The sequence below is a fragment of the Manacus vitellinus genome, unplaced genomic scaffold, assembly GCF_001715985.3.
Source record: "Manacus vitellinus isolate BGI_N305 unplaced genomic scaffold, ASM171598v3 scaffold_82_pilon, whole genome shotgun sequence".
In the NCBI taxonomy this organism is placed as follows: Eukaryota; Metazoa; Chordata; class Aves; order Passeriformes; family Pipridae; genus Manacus; species Manacus vitellinus.
The window spans coordinates 544,381-561,729 of record NW_021940828.1 but is presented as its reverse complement, the minus strand read 5'-3'; the positions used below and the strand labels follow the sequence as shown (position 1 = coordinate 561,729).

Sequence of the window (17,349 nt, the reverse complement as noted above, 5' to 3'; positions counted from 1 at the left end):
GAGAACAGCAGCAGGTACAAAGTCAGTACTTCAAGAGCTTTTGGACATCCACCCTCAAGTGCTGCAGAGGTTGGGGGACGGTGACGGGGCCGTGGGAACCTGCAGGGATTGTTGTTCCCATTTTGAGGCCAGCTGTGAAGTAGGACATGAGAGCAGGAAGGTCAGTGGGTGGAAGTGGAGTGGGACACCTGGCTCAAGATGGGATGGGAAACTTCCTGCAAATCACTTTCCCTCAGATAAAGGTGTTTGAAGGTGCTAAAGGTTCACCAGTAGAAGCATTACCTAACGAAGTTCCTTCTAAGACTGTGCTCAGTTGAAAGCAGGGGTGTGGGGTTTGAGTAAAGCAAGGTTACAGGTTCTCCAGGCTGCAGGGCAGTGGCTGCCCAATATCCACCTCTGTGCTTTGCAATTCCACAAGCAGTGAAATGCAGAAGGGTTGGAAGGAATGGGTGGCACAGAACACAGCCAGGGTCAACAGATACGAATTCTTCAATGAATACTGGCAGTAATCTAAAATGAGGAAGTGACACTGAGAAGGAGCACAGGCTTCAGGGATCACATCCATTTGAAATAAATCATTTATTTAAGAGAAGGGCAACATATCTCTCCAACAGGGAATACTTGATTTTACAATCATCATTGAATGACAAAATGGTTCAGGTTGGAAGGAACCCTAAAGACCATCTGGTTCCACCCCGTGCCATGGGCAGGGACACCTTCCACTAGCCCAGGTTGCTCCAAGCCAGGGATCCAGGGGCAGCCACAGCTTCTCTGGGTAACCTGTGCCAGGGCCTCACCATCCTCAAAGACAAAAATTTCTTCCCAATATCCCATCTAACCCTGCCCCCTGGCAGTGGGGAGCCATTCTCCCTTGTCCTGTCCCTCTAGGCCCTTGTCCCAAGTCCCTGGAGCCCCTTTAGGCACTGGAAGGGGCTCTCAGGTCTCCCTGGATCCCTCTCTTCTCCAGGTGAACCCCCCCAGCTCTTCCAGCCTGTCTCCATAGGGGAGATCTGTCCAACACCAGGACACTGGAGATGAGCAGCTCTGGGGGTGGATGAAACCACACATGAGGCTGCAGAATCACACAACATCTCCTGTGTTACATGACCCTGAACACAGATAAACCACCAAGTCACACTTAAAAGGCCCTGATAGTCTTTCCCCTCCTACCTCCCAAACCCTGTAGACACAGTTATTTAGCACTGCTATAAAAATAACCCCCAGACTGCCCTGCTGTGCCAGACAGAGCACAAACATCTGAGGCAACAGATCTTGTCCCCAGAGCAGGAGGTTAGTGGGTAGCTGAATGTTAGATCCATCTGTCCCAGGACCCAGGGAAGTATTTTATCCTCTGTCAGTGCTGATTCTCCCAGAAACATGGAAAAAGCTATTCCTGCCCACAAACCAACCGGGCAGGAACTTCTACCTCAGGAAAGTGTAATGCCCAGCCTGCCCTTCTGTACTCAGATGTGAATAATCCCACTCTATATTCAAGCAACATGAGTGACACTGTTAAGTGGGAAATTAATATTAAATAAAAATGCAAAGCAGCCCTTTTAGCGGAAATAATTCCCGGTGTAAAAGGAGAGCGGAGGCTGTGCCGTCACTCAGCTGTCTCCACACTCATGGCTCCTTTTGAATTCAGTGTTGCTACAAAAACACACTCCCACTTGGGATTTGCTTCCCCCCACATCTCTCCCTCACTGTGAGGCTCGCTGGTGGTTCCCAAAACCCCAGAGAGGCTGCACAGGTAGCGGGTTGTGCGTGGTTTTCATGGGATACTGCTCTGCCACCTAAATCCATCGTGGAATCGTAGAATGGCCTGGGTTGGGAGGGACCTTAAAGCTCATCCAGCTCCATCCCCCTGCCATGGGCAGGGACACCTTCCACTAGCCCAGGTTGCTCTGAGCTCCATCCAACCTGGCCTTGAACACTTCCAGGGATGGGGCAGCCACAGCTTCTCTGGGCATGGATGATGCTCTGTGGATGGGGCTTCACCAAAGCCAGCTGATGTAATTCCCAGGCATGGTCACAGCCCACCAAAACACACCTATCCATGTCCAAGCCCCCTCTGCAGGCTTCCCCTGCAACCCATGGAGAAATCTCCAGGCATCCAGAGGAGGCTGCAGTGGTTCCTTTCCCTGGAGCAGCTTCCTCCGTGTAGGCATGGGAGGAGATGAACACAATCCCAGCCTGGCTGAGAGCCTCTCTTCTATCCTCACTCAACCTTTAAATTCACACACAACTCCTGCTCTGGGAGGTTTCCTCAGCTGATCCTCCCCTCTCCAACCTGGCTGCTCCCTGCCCTGGAGGGGCCTCCTTTGGGACCGTGGTTCACAGCAGGACAAAGGCCTGGATGCCGTGCTGGTGCTGAGGGCAGCTGGGGTTCCCTCACACACCAGGGCATTTCCTCGCTGGAAACAAGTATTTTGGTGCAAGACACAGATGGGAGGAAACACCTGAGCACAGCAGTTCCTCCTGCAGCAAAAGCAATGGGCTCAGCAAAGGTGGGAGTGAGTTGGTGCTGGATTCCCACAGGGTTTCCCTGAGTGATGGGTCTCAAATTGCATTAGCGAGTGATCTTGTCCCTGGAGGCCTCAGAATCGGGAAATCCTGGGAGTGAAGGGACCACAGGGACCAAAATCCACCTGGCAGCTCAGTGACAGCTACACTTGCTCCGGCATTGGCTCTGGGGCACAGTCTGTGATCTCTGGCAAACTCCGCTGGAGACCGATAAATCCTAACATAATCCAAGCATTGCTGGGGTGGAGAAAAGGAGGTTCAAGGGGGACCTTCTCACCTTCTCACTCCCTGCAACTCCCTGACAGGAGGGTGGAGCCAGGGGGGGGTTGGGCTCTGATCCCAAGGAACAAGGGACAGGACAACAGGAAACGGCCTCAGGTGGCATCAGGGGAGGTTTAGATTGGATATTAGGAAAGAAATTCTTCAAGGAAGGGTGGTCAGGCAATGGAACAGGCTGCCCAGGGCAGTGGTGCAGTCCCCATCCCTGGAGGGATTTAAAAGCTGTGTGGATGTGGCACCTGGGGATATGGGTTAGTGGTGGCCTTGGCAGTGCTGGGAAATGGTTGGACTTGATAATCTTAGAGGGCTTTTCCAATCTTAAGGATCCTGTGATCCTATAAGGGAATCAGGGATGTTTCCAAGCTTTGGAGCTGCTCCTGCTCTCCTCCAGGAAGCTGAGAATCCCAGCTGAGCACAGAGAGGAGCCCGGGTTCCACAGCCTGTCCTGCTCCCTGGCAGACAAGGAGAGGTGGAGGTTTAGCAGGGGCAGCACAGCTGGGTTTGCTGTTCCATCTGCAGAGCTGTCAGGCCTCTTCTCCTGGCAGCCAGAGACCAGTCCCAAGTCCCACACGCTCTCATGTCTTAATCTGCTTGACTGGAGCCGTGGAACTGTGAATGGAAGTGACTGCATGAGATGACACTGGGGAATTTTCCCTTCCGCCACCCCGGTCGGTCCTGTTGGTTCTCTGAGATGCCAGAAACCTTTGGGAATTTCAGCCCAGGAATAGGTGGTTATTTATTTATGAGAAAAGGCAGCACATGGAAAAGCAAGCAGTGGGGAACAGCTGCCTAGACCGGCCTCTAGAGGTTTCCAAGCTGTGCCCTGAATCCCAAGAGGTGCTTCAATCAGGGCCAAACATCTCCCCAAGCTGCTCCACACCGTCTTAGGCAATCAGAGGTGGACTCCGAGGACGGTATGTTTGGGACCTCTGAACACCAGGAAAACCCCAGCTACCACCACAGCTAAGTAACCACCATGAAAATTCCTTGTCAAGCTGGATCCCAGTGTTGGTGGCTTCCCATGGTTCAGGTGAGTTCACACACCATCAGAAGGCACCACGGGTCCGGAGGCTACGTCAAAGCCCAGAGGGATTTTAGGGAGAGGAGCCTGCTTGTTTTGAGGGGAGAGAAATCTTCCTGCCCACACACAAAGAAACAGAGCTGCAGAGAGCTTTGAACGCTGCTAAACATCCCTCCTGGGAATTTCTCCCCAGGTTTTGAGTTTTTCCTTTTGAAAATAAAAAGCGGGTTTTTGTGGCCATGGAATCACACGATGGGACTGTTCCCACATCAAAAGGTTTCAAAACTCACTTAAAATAACCGAGATTCATTTAATAATCACATTTGCAGTTTGCAAAGCAACTTACTTATCATAGAATGATAGAATGGTTTGGGCTGGAAGTGATGTCAAAGATCATCCAGCTCCAACCCCCTGCCATGGGCAAGGACACCTCCCACCAGCCCAGGTTGCCCCAAGCCCCATCCAACCTGGCCTTGGACACTTCCAGGGAGGGGCCAGCCACAGCTTCTCTGGGCAACCTGTGCCAGGGCCTCACCACCCTCACAAGGAAGAATTCCTTCCCAATATCTAGTTTAAATAATTTCATACAGCACATCCAGCCTGAACCCCAGTGTCTACAATGCTTCTATAAATGCTGCGTTTCTCCTGCAGGGTCTGGTCCATGCTGGATTCCTGCTGTAGAAACCATTTGGGCAGCTCCAAATGTCACAGGTGCTTACAAAGGGAATGACAGCACCTTGAAAGCATCTGAGTAACCATGAGAGTCGTTCAGTTCAGAGGAGAGGTTGGTATCTGGGCTGCAGACAGAGAAAAATTATTTCAAGAGCATGGTTCAAACCACTGCTGTTTAAATGACCCTTCTGCTGCTCACAGAGAGACTGTGAAGTCAGGGGACGACAGTGATGGGTCATTTGGGCTCCTTTGCTCCTGCTTTCCAACCCCTCATAAAGAAAAGCAGCTCAGGGAGATGCTCAGAGGGAGCACAGCCTGACTGGTGCTCCTGATCCAGAAATACACTGCTGTAAATCCCAGATACAATTCCTTGTTGGAGCAACCTGGGATAGGTGTCCCTGCCCATGGTGGGGATTGGAATAGATGGTCAGTAAGGTCCCTTCTAACCCAAATCATTTTGTGATTCTGTGAATCAAAGCTCAGGTCTTACACCAAATGTGAAATAACCTCTAAGTGATGCTCAACCCTCCCCTCCTATCCATCTCTCTATTCCTCTTCCCAGTCCTTAGCAGGAAGAACATCCTTGACCAGAAACTCTGCAAACAGAATCACAGAATGGTTTGGGTTGGAAGGGACCTTAAAAACCACCTCATTCCATCCCCTGCCATGGGCAGGGACACTTTCCACTAGACCAAGTTGATCCAAGCCCTGTCCAACCTGGCCTTGGACACTTCCAGGGATGAGGCAGCCACAGCTTCTCTGGGCAACCTGTGCCAGGTGGATGCACACCCTGGCCTCCATAAAGCATCACCTCTGTCTCATTAGTTCTAACATATCACTGTTATTTTAATGGGCCAAACCTGTGTCCTTGTGACACCTTTATGTGACTGCACTCGTTCCCCCGGTGCCAGACTGAGCCTGGTTTAACAAGTCCAGCACTGAATTTATGAGCAGCTTTAGCACCACACAGCCCTTTTCATTACTGTCTGAAGGTATTTCCTCTTGATCCAAAACATCCCATGGCTGGAGTGATGCTGAGAAGGGAGAGGAGGGAGAACTGAGTTTTAAGCACAGGCAGGTTAAAATATCCAAATACTGAGCTCACTGCACACCTGCCCTGTCCTGGAGCTCTCTGCCTCTGTTGGAAGCAGGCAGAAGGAATACTGGAGACTCCCAGACACAAACTTGGAGCAAGAACTCTTACCTGCCTTGATCTTTGCAAATCAGAGCCCGAATTGAAGTGGACTGAGCTGCCTGGTGCTGTTGAACAGCACTGTGAGTGTGTGCAGCAAATGGTTGGGTCCTCAGGGCAGGGGAACCTTCCTGGTGTGGAGACAGGGCCTGAGGGGCTTGGAGGGAGCTTGAGAGGGAGTGCTGAGGGCCCACACAGGGGAAAGCAAGGTTTAAAGGTCAATATCTTGGTCAACTCATCACTTCACATTTGTAAAACAGGAGAGGAAAAGGAATCTCCATGATGGATCCTCCATTTCCTAATGAGGGGCAGTGGTGGGGCCGTTCCTATCTCTGCTCTCTGTGACCAGGGACAGGACCTGAGGGAACGGCTGGAGCTGTGCCAGGGGAGGGTTAGGTTGGATTTCAGGAAAAGGTTCTTCCTCCAGAGGGTGGTTGGGCACTGAACAGGCTCCTCCAGGGCAGTGGGCACAGCCCCAAGGCTGCCAGAGCTCCAGGAGTGTTTGGACAACACTCTCAGGGACAGGGTGGGATTGTTGGGGCATCTGTGCAGGGCCAGGAGCTGAACTGGATGGTCCTTGTGGGTCCCTTCCAACTCAGGATACTCCATGATTCTGCAAATTACAGGGAGCTAGGACCTGTCCCTGGAAGGGCTGGAGACACAGCCTTTGTTACCTGCTGATGCCTAAGGAGGCTTCAGCACCTTTCTGGAGAGCACCAGTAATTCCTAGGGCTCATTTCTGGGCATTTTGTCATCACACTGCACTGGTTCTTCCCTGGAAAACTGCACTTGGACAAACAAAGGCTGTTTGTGTACTCTAAAAATCATGGCAGAATCCCAAGCCTCCCAAGGGCTGTAGGCAGGGGAAAATTCCAACTTGTCCTCTCTGAGCAGGGGACCATGGGCTGTTCAATGCCCTAAATGTGCCAGAGGGAAGTTTGAGCACCCCCTCAGCTGCCACCAGCTTCAAACTAGTGAGGTTAAACCCAGATTGTGACATCCACACCAAGAGATGGAAATAACTGGCTGATAGTAAATATAATAAATAAAATAAATATAATAAATAAATAACAGGCGGGAGAGCTGGGAGTGTTCATTCTGGAGAAGAGAAGGATCAGGGGAGACCTGAGAGCCACCTCAGTGCCTAAAAGGGTACCAAGGGAGCTGGAAGACTTGGGACAGGGCTCTGGAGGGACAGGACAAGGAATGGCTTCCACTGCCAGGGCAGGGTTATGATGGGATATGGCAGGACCTCTGGCCGTGAGGGTGGGGAGGCCTGGCACAGGTTCCTGGTAGAAGCTGTGGCTGCCCCTGGATCCCTGGAAGTGTCCAAGGCCAGGTTGGACGGGGCTTGGAGCAACCTGGGATAGTGGAAGGTGTCCCTGCCCATGGCATGAGGTGGAACAAGATGAGCTTTAAGGTCCCTTCCAACCCAAACCATTCCATGATTCTCTAACAGCATCCCAAGTTTTGAAAGCACTACAACCTTGTCATCTTCCACAACTAAAGCAACATCTCAGCCAGAGTCTATTTAGAGCATATTATTCCGTTTCAATACTTTCCAATATTATTTCTTTTTCTTTTTAATTGCAACTCCACCTTTGGGATTAGTGATTTTATTTTATGATGGGATATTAAGAAGAGGCAGCCAGACCTTTCTTTTTTTTTTGGTCCAAGCCTGTATTCAGAAGGAATAGATTAAATCATTAAATACACACAAGCACAGGAAACACAGGAAACTCTCAGCCATTATCCTGTGAAGACAATGCCAATGCAAACACTGTAATAAAATATTCTTCACTGAAATCAACACTAATTTTCCAAGGCAATCAAATCCATCCCTGTGATCCCTCCTCCCAGGGAAAACAGCCAGCACGGCTAAATCCAGATCTATGTGGCTCCATGCTTAAATTTGGCTCAGACACGCTGCAAATCAATGACTCCAGAAAGGTTTTCTAAGGAAAAATTCCCGACGGGCAACGTTTGCTACAGCCCCCGGCACTTCTCCTGACACAGCAGCAAAGCCCATGGAACTGCATCGATCCAGGGCTCCAGGAAGGCTGAAGAGTCAAGTTACAGACTTGTTGGGGCCACCTTGAGCAGTGTTTGGAGATGGCTGTGTGTGCCCAAGGGGAGCTCAGCCATGAGGAACACCCCCAAAGGACGATGATCCACCAGCAGCCCAGAAACACCATCGAGTATTTCCCAACCTCTTTCCCGGTCAACCCACAGAGGGGAAGAAGGATGTGATGCTACAAAGGGATAAAGCAGGTGATCAGTAACCTGGCCAACACTGGGAGGAGAGGACATGTGACATTTGGGGTTGGAAGGGACATTAAAGACCATCCAGTTCCAGCCCCCTGCAGTGACATCTTAAACTAGACCAGGTTGCTCAGAGCCCCATCCATCCAGATCTTGAATGTTTCCAGGGATTAGGCACCTACCACCTCTCTGGGCAACCAGAACTGCCCTTCCCCATCTGCCTGCAGTTTGTGGTTTGCCCGTGCCAAGGGCTGTGCTCATTTCTTACATAACCCTCTTTCTTGTTTCCAAAAAACTGTTGGTACCTCTCTGATGTCCCTTAATTCTTATATGGTAAGACATTGAATAAATGTCACCCCAGGGTATTTTAAGGTGGGTGCCAACCCTCCATGATTTCTTTGAGGATCTTGTAGCACCATGTCCTCAAGCCCAACAGTTATAAAACCATGGCAAAATAATAACAGAATCATAGAATTATTTAGGTTGGAAAAGACCTTTAAGATTACCAAGTCCAATGTCAACCCAACATTGCCAAGGCCACCACTAACCCAGGTCCCCAAGTGCCATATCCACATGGTTTTTAAATTCCACCAGGGATGGGGACTCCACCACTGCCCTGGGCAGCTGTGCCAGGGCTGGACAACCCTTTTGGGGAAGAAATTGTTCCCAGTATCTAATCTGAAACCCCTCTGGGGATCTTAAGGCCATTTCCTCTTGTCCCGTCCCTTGTTTCCTGGGAGAACAGACCGACTTGGCTCCACCCTCCTCTCAGAGAGCTGCAGAGAGCCAGAAATTCCCCCTGAGCCTCTCTGTCTCCAGGCTGAGTCCCCCCCAGCTCCCTCAGCTGCTCCTGGTGCTCCAGACCCTTTCCCTGTCCAACACATCCAATCTTTTTACATCCAGACCCCCCAAGTCCTACAGAGCAGCGAGGGGTGACGGTCTCTTGGCCGTGCAGCAACATCAAGCTCAGAAACAGCCAAGCACTTCCATGACAGAGGCTGAATCACTTCTCTTTTTCATATCCATGGCACAGGATCAATTAACCTTTGCCTTGGCTTCTCCAGGGAATCACTTAAGAGGGGTAACAGTTAAACTACTTCATAGGAAGTGGTTTTAAAAATGCCCTGCTCTGCATAAGACGAGTTTGCCACAGAGAAGGGGAGAAAAAAATCAAGCATGTTCAGCATCTTATACATTAATCCTAGGCCTAGAGCCAGGATAATTACTGCCAGAAGGAATAAAAGTAACATAAATATAGGTTAACACACAAAGGGTCCCGTTTGCGAGGTTTTAACACATCACCAGCTCGCAGGCGGATTTGGAAATTTAATTATAGAAAGATTATAAAAGCAGGTGATACCCAAGGGGTCGTAAAAAGAATTTTACTACAGTGACGAGAAGAAAACAAAATAATAAAGAAAAAAAAAATTAAATAATCCAAAGGTTTTAAATGAAGTGGGGCATCCGACGGATCTCCCGAAGCCCTTCCGCAGGATCCAGCCCAGACGGCTGCGCACGCAGCGTCCGCCACAACCTCCCAGAAACGCCATTCCCAGGGAGAGGAGATAAGTCACTCTGACAGCCTTGTGACCTTCCAGCACTCATTTGCTTAAAAACATCTTGGTTTTTTTATAGGAGGTGCTCCTTGGTCTGGTTAAAGCCTTTTTAGGATGGAGGAGGAGGAGGATTCCGAACCCGTCTTTGCTGCGTCGGTGATGTGAAATCCCTAAAAATGCTGCCTCCCATCAGGATTAATGGCACTTTCCTGCCAAGAACAGCTTTGGGGGAGGAGGATGGTTCCCTGCCCATGGCAGGGGGTTGCAATGAGATGATCTTTAAGGCCCTTTCCAACCCAGGCCATTCTGTGATCCTGTGATAAAATGTCATTGGGGTGGATTTGGGCTCTGAGTGAGCTGTTGCCAGTGAAGGAATAGCACAGGCTGTCCAAGAGATTCAGCATGGAAAAACAAGGATATTCTCCCCCATCCAGGCTACAAGAGTGTTTAAAAGTCTCTGTTTTCTGTGAATGCTGCATTCTTTTCTTTAAGTAAAATGAAATACTACTACAAGGTGTGTATGAAATGAAGGAACAGGGAGAGAGAAGGATTCATTTTTGGGATCTCTTGGGCTTCCCATTAAAATACAGACACCCCTAGAAACTGGAAATTTTAATTCTTGACCTATAAAACACATTTTTGGTGTATAAACTGTATTTCTGACCTATCCGATACTTTCTACTCCAGAAGGCAGTTCCTGAAGGGTCCCTGGGAGTGATGTGGGTGCAAACCCAACACAGCCCTGACCAAGCTTTTGTCAGTCCAGCAAAACACTCTATCATTTCTAAATGCATCGTTTGGGGACTTAAAATAGCTCATGGGCTGAACTGCTCTGCTGCTCTGTTACCCTGATCCCTGGTGTGTGTGAGGAGAAAACGTTTGGAATGCTGAATGCCCGTAAAAAAGCACTTCAAAGGATCACAGACAAGGATTTTTTCAGCTTTGAAAATACACATTTATTAAAAAGAAAACTTATGGGTTTACAAACATCATAAATAAAATGCAGTGCATTAAAAAAACCCTCAGGATTGATGATTAAACCTCTGGAAAACAGTAACAGGAGCCTCCTCTTTGCCTTGCTCAGCATTAGTTCCGCACATGTGGCTCCTGTAATCCTGTTTCACACCAGTTGTTTCCATCCAAGGTGGACACTACAAACCTTTTTTGTAGGTAAGTATGTTCTACAGCTTGAAAACCTACACACAAAACACCCAGAGTTGCTTGCAAGAGGGTGTTTTAAATATCCATCTATATATATCTTGACTGAGCGCGTAGTGAGAATCTAAGATAGCACAGGGATAACGATCCATATGCCTTTGGAAGCCATATCCCACAAAGCAGGGACATTATGTACGTGGCACGGGGATGAAATGGGAGGCAGTAATGGAAATGCAAATTGAATCTCAGTATCAAGTGAGCAGCACTAAATCAGAGGCTGCACCACACGGCCGCGGCGCAGACGGAGCCGTAAGAAGCCGAGTCCCCCGAGACGTGTAAAACTGGATTAGACATGAACTTCAAACCCAGCGTGATGTGGAATAATCCTATGCTGGCAGAAAGGGATCAAAGCTAATTTCTCTAACTTGCTTAATCTTCTGCAGAGATGTCTGAACTCGGGAGACACACCAGGCTGGGAGTTAAAGCCTTGCTCTTTTAGAGGGTTCAGCAGCGGCTCGGTGAGAACAGAGCAGTTTAAATATCCCGGAGAGCAGAGTTACTTCTGACAAGCTCTTATGGAGTCACAGAGTCACAGGATGGTTTGGGTTGGAAGGGACCAAAAAGATCATTCAGTTCCACACCCTGCCATGGGTAGGGACACCTCCCACTAGCCCAGGTTGCTCCAACCTGGCTTTGAACACTTCCAGGGATGGAGCAGCCACAGTTTCTTTGGGCATCCTGTGCCAGGGCCTCACCACCCTCACAGGGAAGGCTTTCTTCTTAAAATCTCATCTAAATCTCCCCTCCTTCAGTTTAAAGCCATTCCCCCTTGTGCTATCACTGATTACCCTTGTCAAAAGTCCCAGTTTCTTTTGTGGAACCTTCTCTGCTAAAAGAAGCCTCATTTGGTCCATGAGGATATCACAGTTTCCATCCCACTCCTGAGATCAACTGAGCTTGAACAACTCGTTGGTCAAACCCTCCCACTTCCCTCTGCTGTTTTCTGTGGCAGCTCCTCCAGATCTTTTCCTGCCTGGGATGGTTTAATTTGCTCTGTGCACATTTATTTGTATGTGATTGGATACTGAGAGGAAAACCTTCCCTGTGAGGGTGGTGAGGCCCTGGCACAGGTTGCCCAGAGAAGCTGTGGCTGCCCCATCCCTGGAAGTGTCCAAGGCCAGGCTGGACAGGGCTTGGGGCAATCTGGGATAGTGGGAAGGTGTCCCTGCCCATGGCAGGGAGTGGAATGAGATGAGCTTTAAAGTCTCTTCCAACCCAAACCATTACATGATTCTCTCACCTGGATCAGCTCTGCTGACTTATAATTACAGCAACTTAAAATAACCCAAGAAAACAACAAAAAAAAAAAAGAATCCACTCCTTCCCGATATTTAATGAAACACATTGATCCAAGCACTGGAACATCTCACCACCCATAAAAACCTTTCAGACCTAAAAAAAAAAAGAAGAAAAGAAAAAAAATGAATAAATAGTAATGCTCAAATATTAAATAAACCATTTTCTATCAATTAAAGCTTAAATAGTGAAATAAAAATTGAAATAATGCTTTAGACAAACAGGAACTGAACCACTTGACAAAAACCTGCTTCTAAGTACAACAGGTGTATTTTTCCACGTGGTGTCCTCTCACATTCCTATTTATTAGTGGAAAAAATTCAGCAGAACTAGAGGAATACAGTATTTGCTTGACAAAATTAAAAATTCTATGACTACTGGTCACAGGGCTCAGATCCAGGACAAGGTGTTGCATTTCAGCAACCTGGTCTAGTAGAAGGTGTCCCTGCCCATGGCAGGGGGTTGGAACAAGATGAGCTTTAAGCTCCTCTCCAACCTAAAACATTCTGGGATTCTATGGAATCAGCAAGCCAGCTTCCCTGATCCATGGCCAAGGCCATCCTGTGCAGCAGGGAAGTTTTGCAGCTCTCAGTGGGATATTGTAGCTTATCACCCAGGGAATAAAATGCCAGAGGCACCAGAGGATGTTCAAGGATCCCTGATGGGGTAGAGAAGCTCATCCCACCAAAGGTCTGCTGTTTGAGGTGGGTATCCAGTCAAAGCTGGAAACAAAAGAAGGATTTCTAGGAGAGGACACATTGAGTGTTGCCAACTGAGAGGGAGCCAAGACAAGTAGCTCTGACTGGACACCTCCCTTAGAATCACTGAATCCTTTAAGTTGGAAAAACCTCAGAGATCATCAAGTCCAACTGTCCCAGCACTGCCAAGGCCACCACTAAACCAAGTGCCACATCTTTTGAACACTTCCAGGGACGGCGGCTCCAGCCTGTTCTAATGTCTGAGCACCTTTTCAGCGAAGAGACTGATAAATGAAGTCAGCTGGAAAAAAAAAAAATCCCAGCAGGGTAAATTAACCATTCCAAAGGCTTTAAAAAAATGTTGTACAAGTGGGTACCAACAGATTGGTAACTCCACCTAATACTGGGACAGGAATTGGGATATCTAGCTTGGGATGAGACATCCTTCTGCACTCAGTGCACCATTTGTGCTGCTAAAAGGATGCTGCTAACTGAGAAACCCAGTACTCCAGGAGAAATAGCCTGCTTTGAGGTGTAAATCAACTCATCTAAAAACGATCCTGCTGGATAAAAAGCACAAAAAATTAAGTACAAGGAGGCTCAATCACCTCAAATAACGATCAGCCATAAGTGGACACTTTACACCACAGACATGACTCTGCTCTGTTAAATATTAATTTAAATGGACACATTTAAAAAGACATGTACTTAAAATATGGATAAGCACTTTTGGTTAGAAGAGAGCAACTCCTGTCAGTGAGTAAGAAAGGAACAGCTCAGAGAGCAGAATGAGGAATTTCATGCAAGAGCAATCCAGGGATGAGAAAAATGTACGGTACATATGCACATATGTGTTTGTGCATTCAGTGCAGCTCTTCTAAATTAACTCCTTTCTTTAAAATCCTGAATTGAAAGCTCAGTAATGTGATATATTGCTGTCCTCCAGAACTGTAAGATTATTCAGCTTTAAAAGATTACTCTTGTGTGGAGTAACACTCTGCTAAAACACACACTCGAGCTGGAACGAGCACGGATTTGGCTGCGACTCGGAGCAGGCAGCGTTAGAGGCACGAGTCTGGCACTTCAAAATGTGAAGAGACTTCTCTCAAAAGCTTCACACACGCCCCCTAAATAAACCCTCTGCCAAAACACAGCAAATACTCTCTGTAATAGACCAATCTGTGAAGCTTTTTTTTTTTTTTTTTTGGCTTCTTTAAGTTGCAGCTCAAGGAGTACTCGGGAAAGCTCTGCTGTGAAATATCAACCCGAGCACTGTGCCTGCCTTGTTTCCTCCACTGGGGACAATTCACAGGCAGATTTGGTGCATTTGCCAATTATCTGCCTAGACAGAACTTGATTTCATTCTTAGTCATTTAATGGCAACCCAAATCACTTAATGGTTTGGGTTGGAAGGGACCTTAAAGCCCATCTCATTCCACCCCCCTGCCACGGGCAGGGACACCTTCCACTAGTCCAGGTTGCTCCAATCCCTGTCCAACCTGGCCTTGAACGCTTCCAGGGATGGGAAATCCACAATTTCTTAGAAGTTTTTTGCTTGGTAAAACTCCCCTCTGCTCTCAAAGCACTTTTTAGGGAATTACAGGATATCCAGGACTTTACACACCACGGAAACCCCAAAGAAAAGTAAAGAGGAGCTTTGCAGAGAAGCAGCAGCTGCGTCTGAAGACAAGCAGAGGAGTGAGAGCACAACACAAGCCTTTCTTTTTCTCTTTACCATTTTGTTGGAAGTTTTCCAGCACGTTGATCTCCTACAGCACCTTCTATGATGGAATCAGGTGACGTCAAACCAACCCCAATTCTGCCTTAACGCCTCGTTCTCTCTGGTTTAAGCTAAAAACAAAGACACAGATGGGATGATTATGGAATGGCAGGCACAGGAAACTGAAAAGAATGGTTTGTTGGACTGGAAAATAACAGTGAAAATAAACAAATAAATAAACAAACAAACAAACAAATAAAACAAGAGACAAAAATGTGCTTCATCTTAAATGATGGATATAAGTATATACATTAAAATATATACACATTGGAACACATGGCTTATCAAAAACATATAATGGAAATATACAGCATATAATGGAATAGTGTAAGTGTATATATATGTATAAATAGTATAGTATATAGTATAATACCGTATATAATGGAAATATACAGTAATATAGTACATATATTTGTATATATACATATATAATAGTATATAGAATAGTGTATACATATATATATACACACATATATATACACCTACAATGGAAATACATGGTGTCCTTCCAACAGATGATAGAAATGAATAAAAATTTGTTTACAGGCACTTAAAACATGCTGCCACAGTGTATTCCTGATTTTTGGTTTCCGTCCCAAACAACCCATTTGGGGAGGGGGGAGGATTATCAGTGGCTTATTTGTCACCCTGAATTACCTGTGCTGTGTGTGTACACAAGCACCAGCTTAAACATTCAAAGGAATTGCCTCCAAAAAAAGTCATCTTTATTGGCATTGTCCCCAATTTCATGGCCAGGGCACCAACACAGCCCCCACTTTGAGGAATCCACACTGACACGACAAGAACTAATCCTATTATTTCCTTAACGGGCGTCTGAATAGGCATTTTCCAAGTCCTGCTTCTTATTGTGAGTTTAACCCGTGTGTTAATTCTCTTACTGAGATCTCAAGCTGCTTTCTCTAGAATCGGGGATTTAAAGGAATCAAATCCCTTCTATTCAATTTCCTACTTAAGAGACAAACCTTTCAAAATTAAACTTGCAGGCTGTTTGCCTTCAAAACATTGCTCCTCTTGCCCAAGAAAATATCTCCAAAGCCCGTTTCAAGCACAGAGAAAAGAAGTTTTTTAGCACATCTCAAGTTTAGACCTGACAGCAGTTTGGGCAGCTGCCTTGAAATAAGAACCAGGACGACAGAAATACAACATGGGAAAGATTTTCAGGTGATTTTGATGCCAATTTGCTGAGTGAACAATCAAGCAGAGCTTCATTAGAGTAAATTATTTCCTGTTGTTGTGATTCTCCTTCGATAAACCACCATCATGGAATGGTTTGGGTTGGAAGGGCCCTTAAAGATCACCCAGTTCCAACCCCCACTATGCCAGGTTGCTCCAAGCCCCCTCCAACCTGGCCTTGGACACTTCCAGGGATGGGGAATCCACAATTTCTCTGGGCAATATTCAAAGGTGATCAAGTGGGAAAAGATTTGGGCAAAACCCGACCCCTCACAGACATTTCGCTTGGCTGAAGAAATTTTTGCGCTCAGGGGAGTTTCCTTTTCTGTAATCAAATATTAAAATATGAAGCCCCATGAAAACAAACATCTTATTCTACACACACTTTCTGTGCTTTCCAGCAAAGCCACAACAGCAGAATTGCTGTGGGTCTGCAGGACCTTACAGGTAGCACATTAAATATTGATTAAAAATAAATCCAAATAATTAGGCTTCAATTTCAGTACCCCGCGAACGCCTCTCCGTAATTCATCACGAACGGCATTTTCTGAGGTTCCACGAGAGGCTCTGGGTTTAATTTTAATTATGCATTTATTACATAATTCACCAAATTCAGTAATGTGCAGTGAAGTCTCCCAGCCATTCAAGTGAGTAACGAGATTTATCAGCCCAGTTTGTCACACAACAAACGGGATTCAGAGCGTTCTAAAGGCGGGTGATGAAGGAGACACGGAGGGAGGGGAGAACCAGCGGCAGCTTTATTGCCATGTAATAATGCTAATAATATGCAAATAATTCCCCATGTTAATGAATGCTCCAGATGAATGGCACGTTCCAAATGGAGATGGCACGTGGAACGCCCGCGCTGAGAGAGGGAACGCGGAGCTCAGCTGCTGGGAGCGCTCAAAGATCTTTAGGAGCCATGAGGTTACGACTGAGCATCCATTTTTCATCCAGAGGGTGGTCGGGCACTGGAACAGGATCCCCAGGACAGTGGTCAGGGACCCCAAGGCTGCCAGAGCTCAAGGAGTGTTTGGACAATGCTCTCAGGGACGGGGGGTTGTTGGAGTATCCTGGGCAGGACCAGGAGTGGGACCGGATGATCCTTGTGGGTTCCTTCCAACTCAGGACATTCCACAATTCCATGATCCCCACTTGTCCCACTGCAGAAGGTATCTAAGAACCTCAAGCTCCTTACATGTGACAATCACACCAAAGTCACCTCAAAAATGTGCATGATTTCCAAAACACACAGGGATGCACACACACCCCCTCCATCCAGCCTCTGGAACACAGCTCTTAGGGAGCAGACAACATCCAAACCTCCAGTGCTCTGGCACTTACTGCACACACACCTCTAGGGATCTCCATCCAGCCTCTGGAAAACAGCTCTTTTGGAGTAAACATCCAGTGGTCTGGGACTTTCTCTCCTAAATACTTCTTTTCAAAGCTGCATTTGGAAGTTTCTCCTGAATCCCTGCAATTATTAGGAGAGTGAGTCCTGCTGTCCTTCAACAAACATTTTAATGAGGTTTTTTACCGTTCCCAAACCCTTTGCAAACTTCACCCCCTTTCAGGAGGCATCATCTCCCCTAGGACAAGCCAGTGATACTGGATATTATAACAACCTTGAGCTGCCATGCTCTTCTCTTCCCCTA

General features: G+C 47.3%; 1 long non-coding RNA gene across 2 annotated transcripts in view; it reads right to left on the bottom strand.

Moving 5' to 3' along the window:
• Positions 1-11,853: 11,853 nt before the first annotated feature.
• Positions 11,854-17,349, bottom strand: part of LOC108641840 — a 34,642-nt gene continuing 29,146 nt past the window's right edge. For both annotated transcript variants that reach the window (XR_001922309.2, XR_001922308.1), the window contains exons 2-3: positions 14,453-14,568; positions 11,854-12,115 (exon numbers count right to left, since the gene is read on the bottom strand). This is a non-coding gene — a long non-coding RNA (uncharacterized LOC108641840). The remainder of the gene's footprint in view (positions 12,116-14,452; positions 14,569-17,349) is intronic.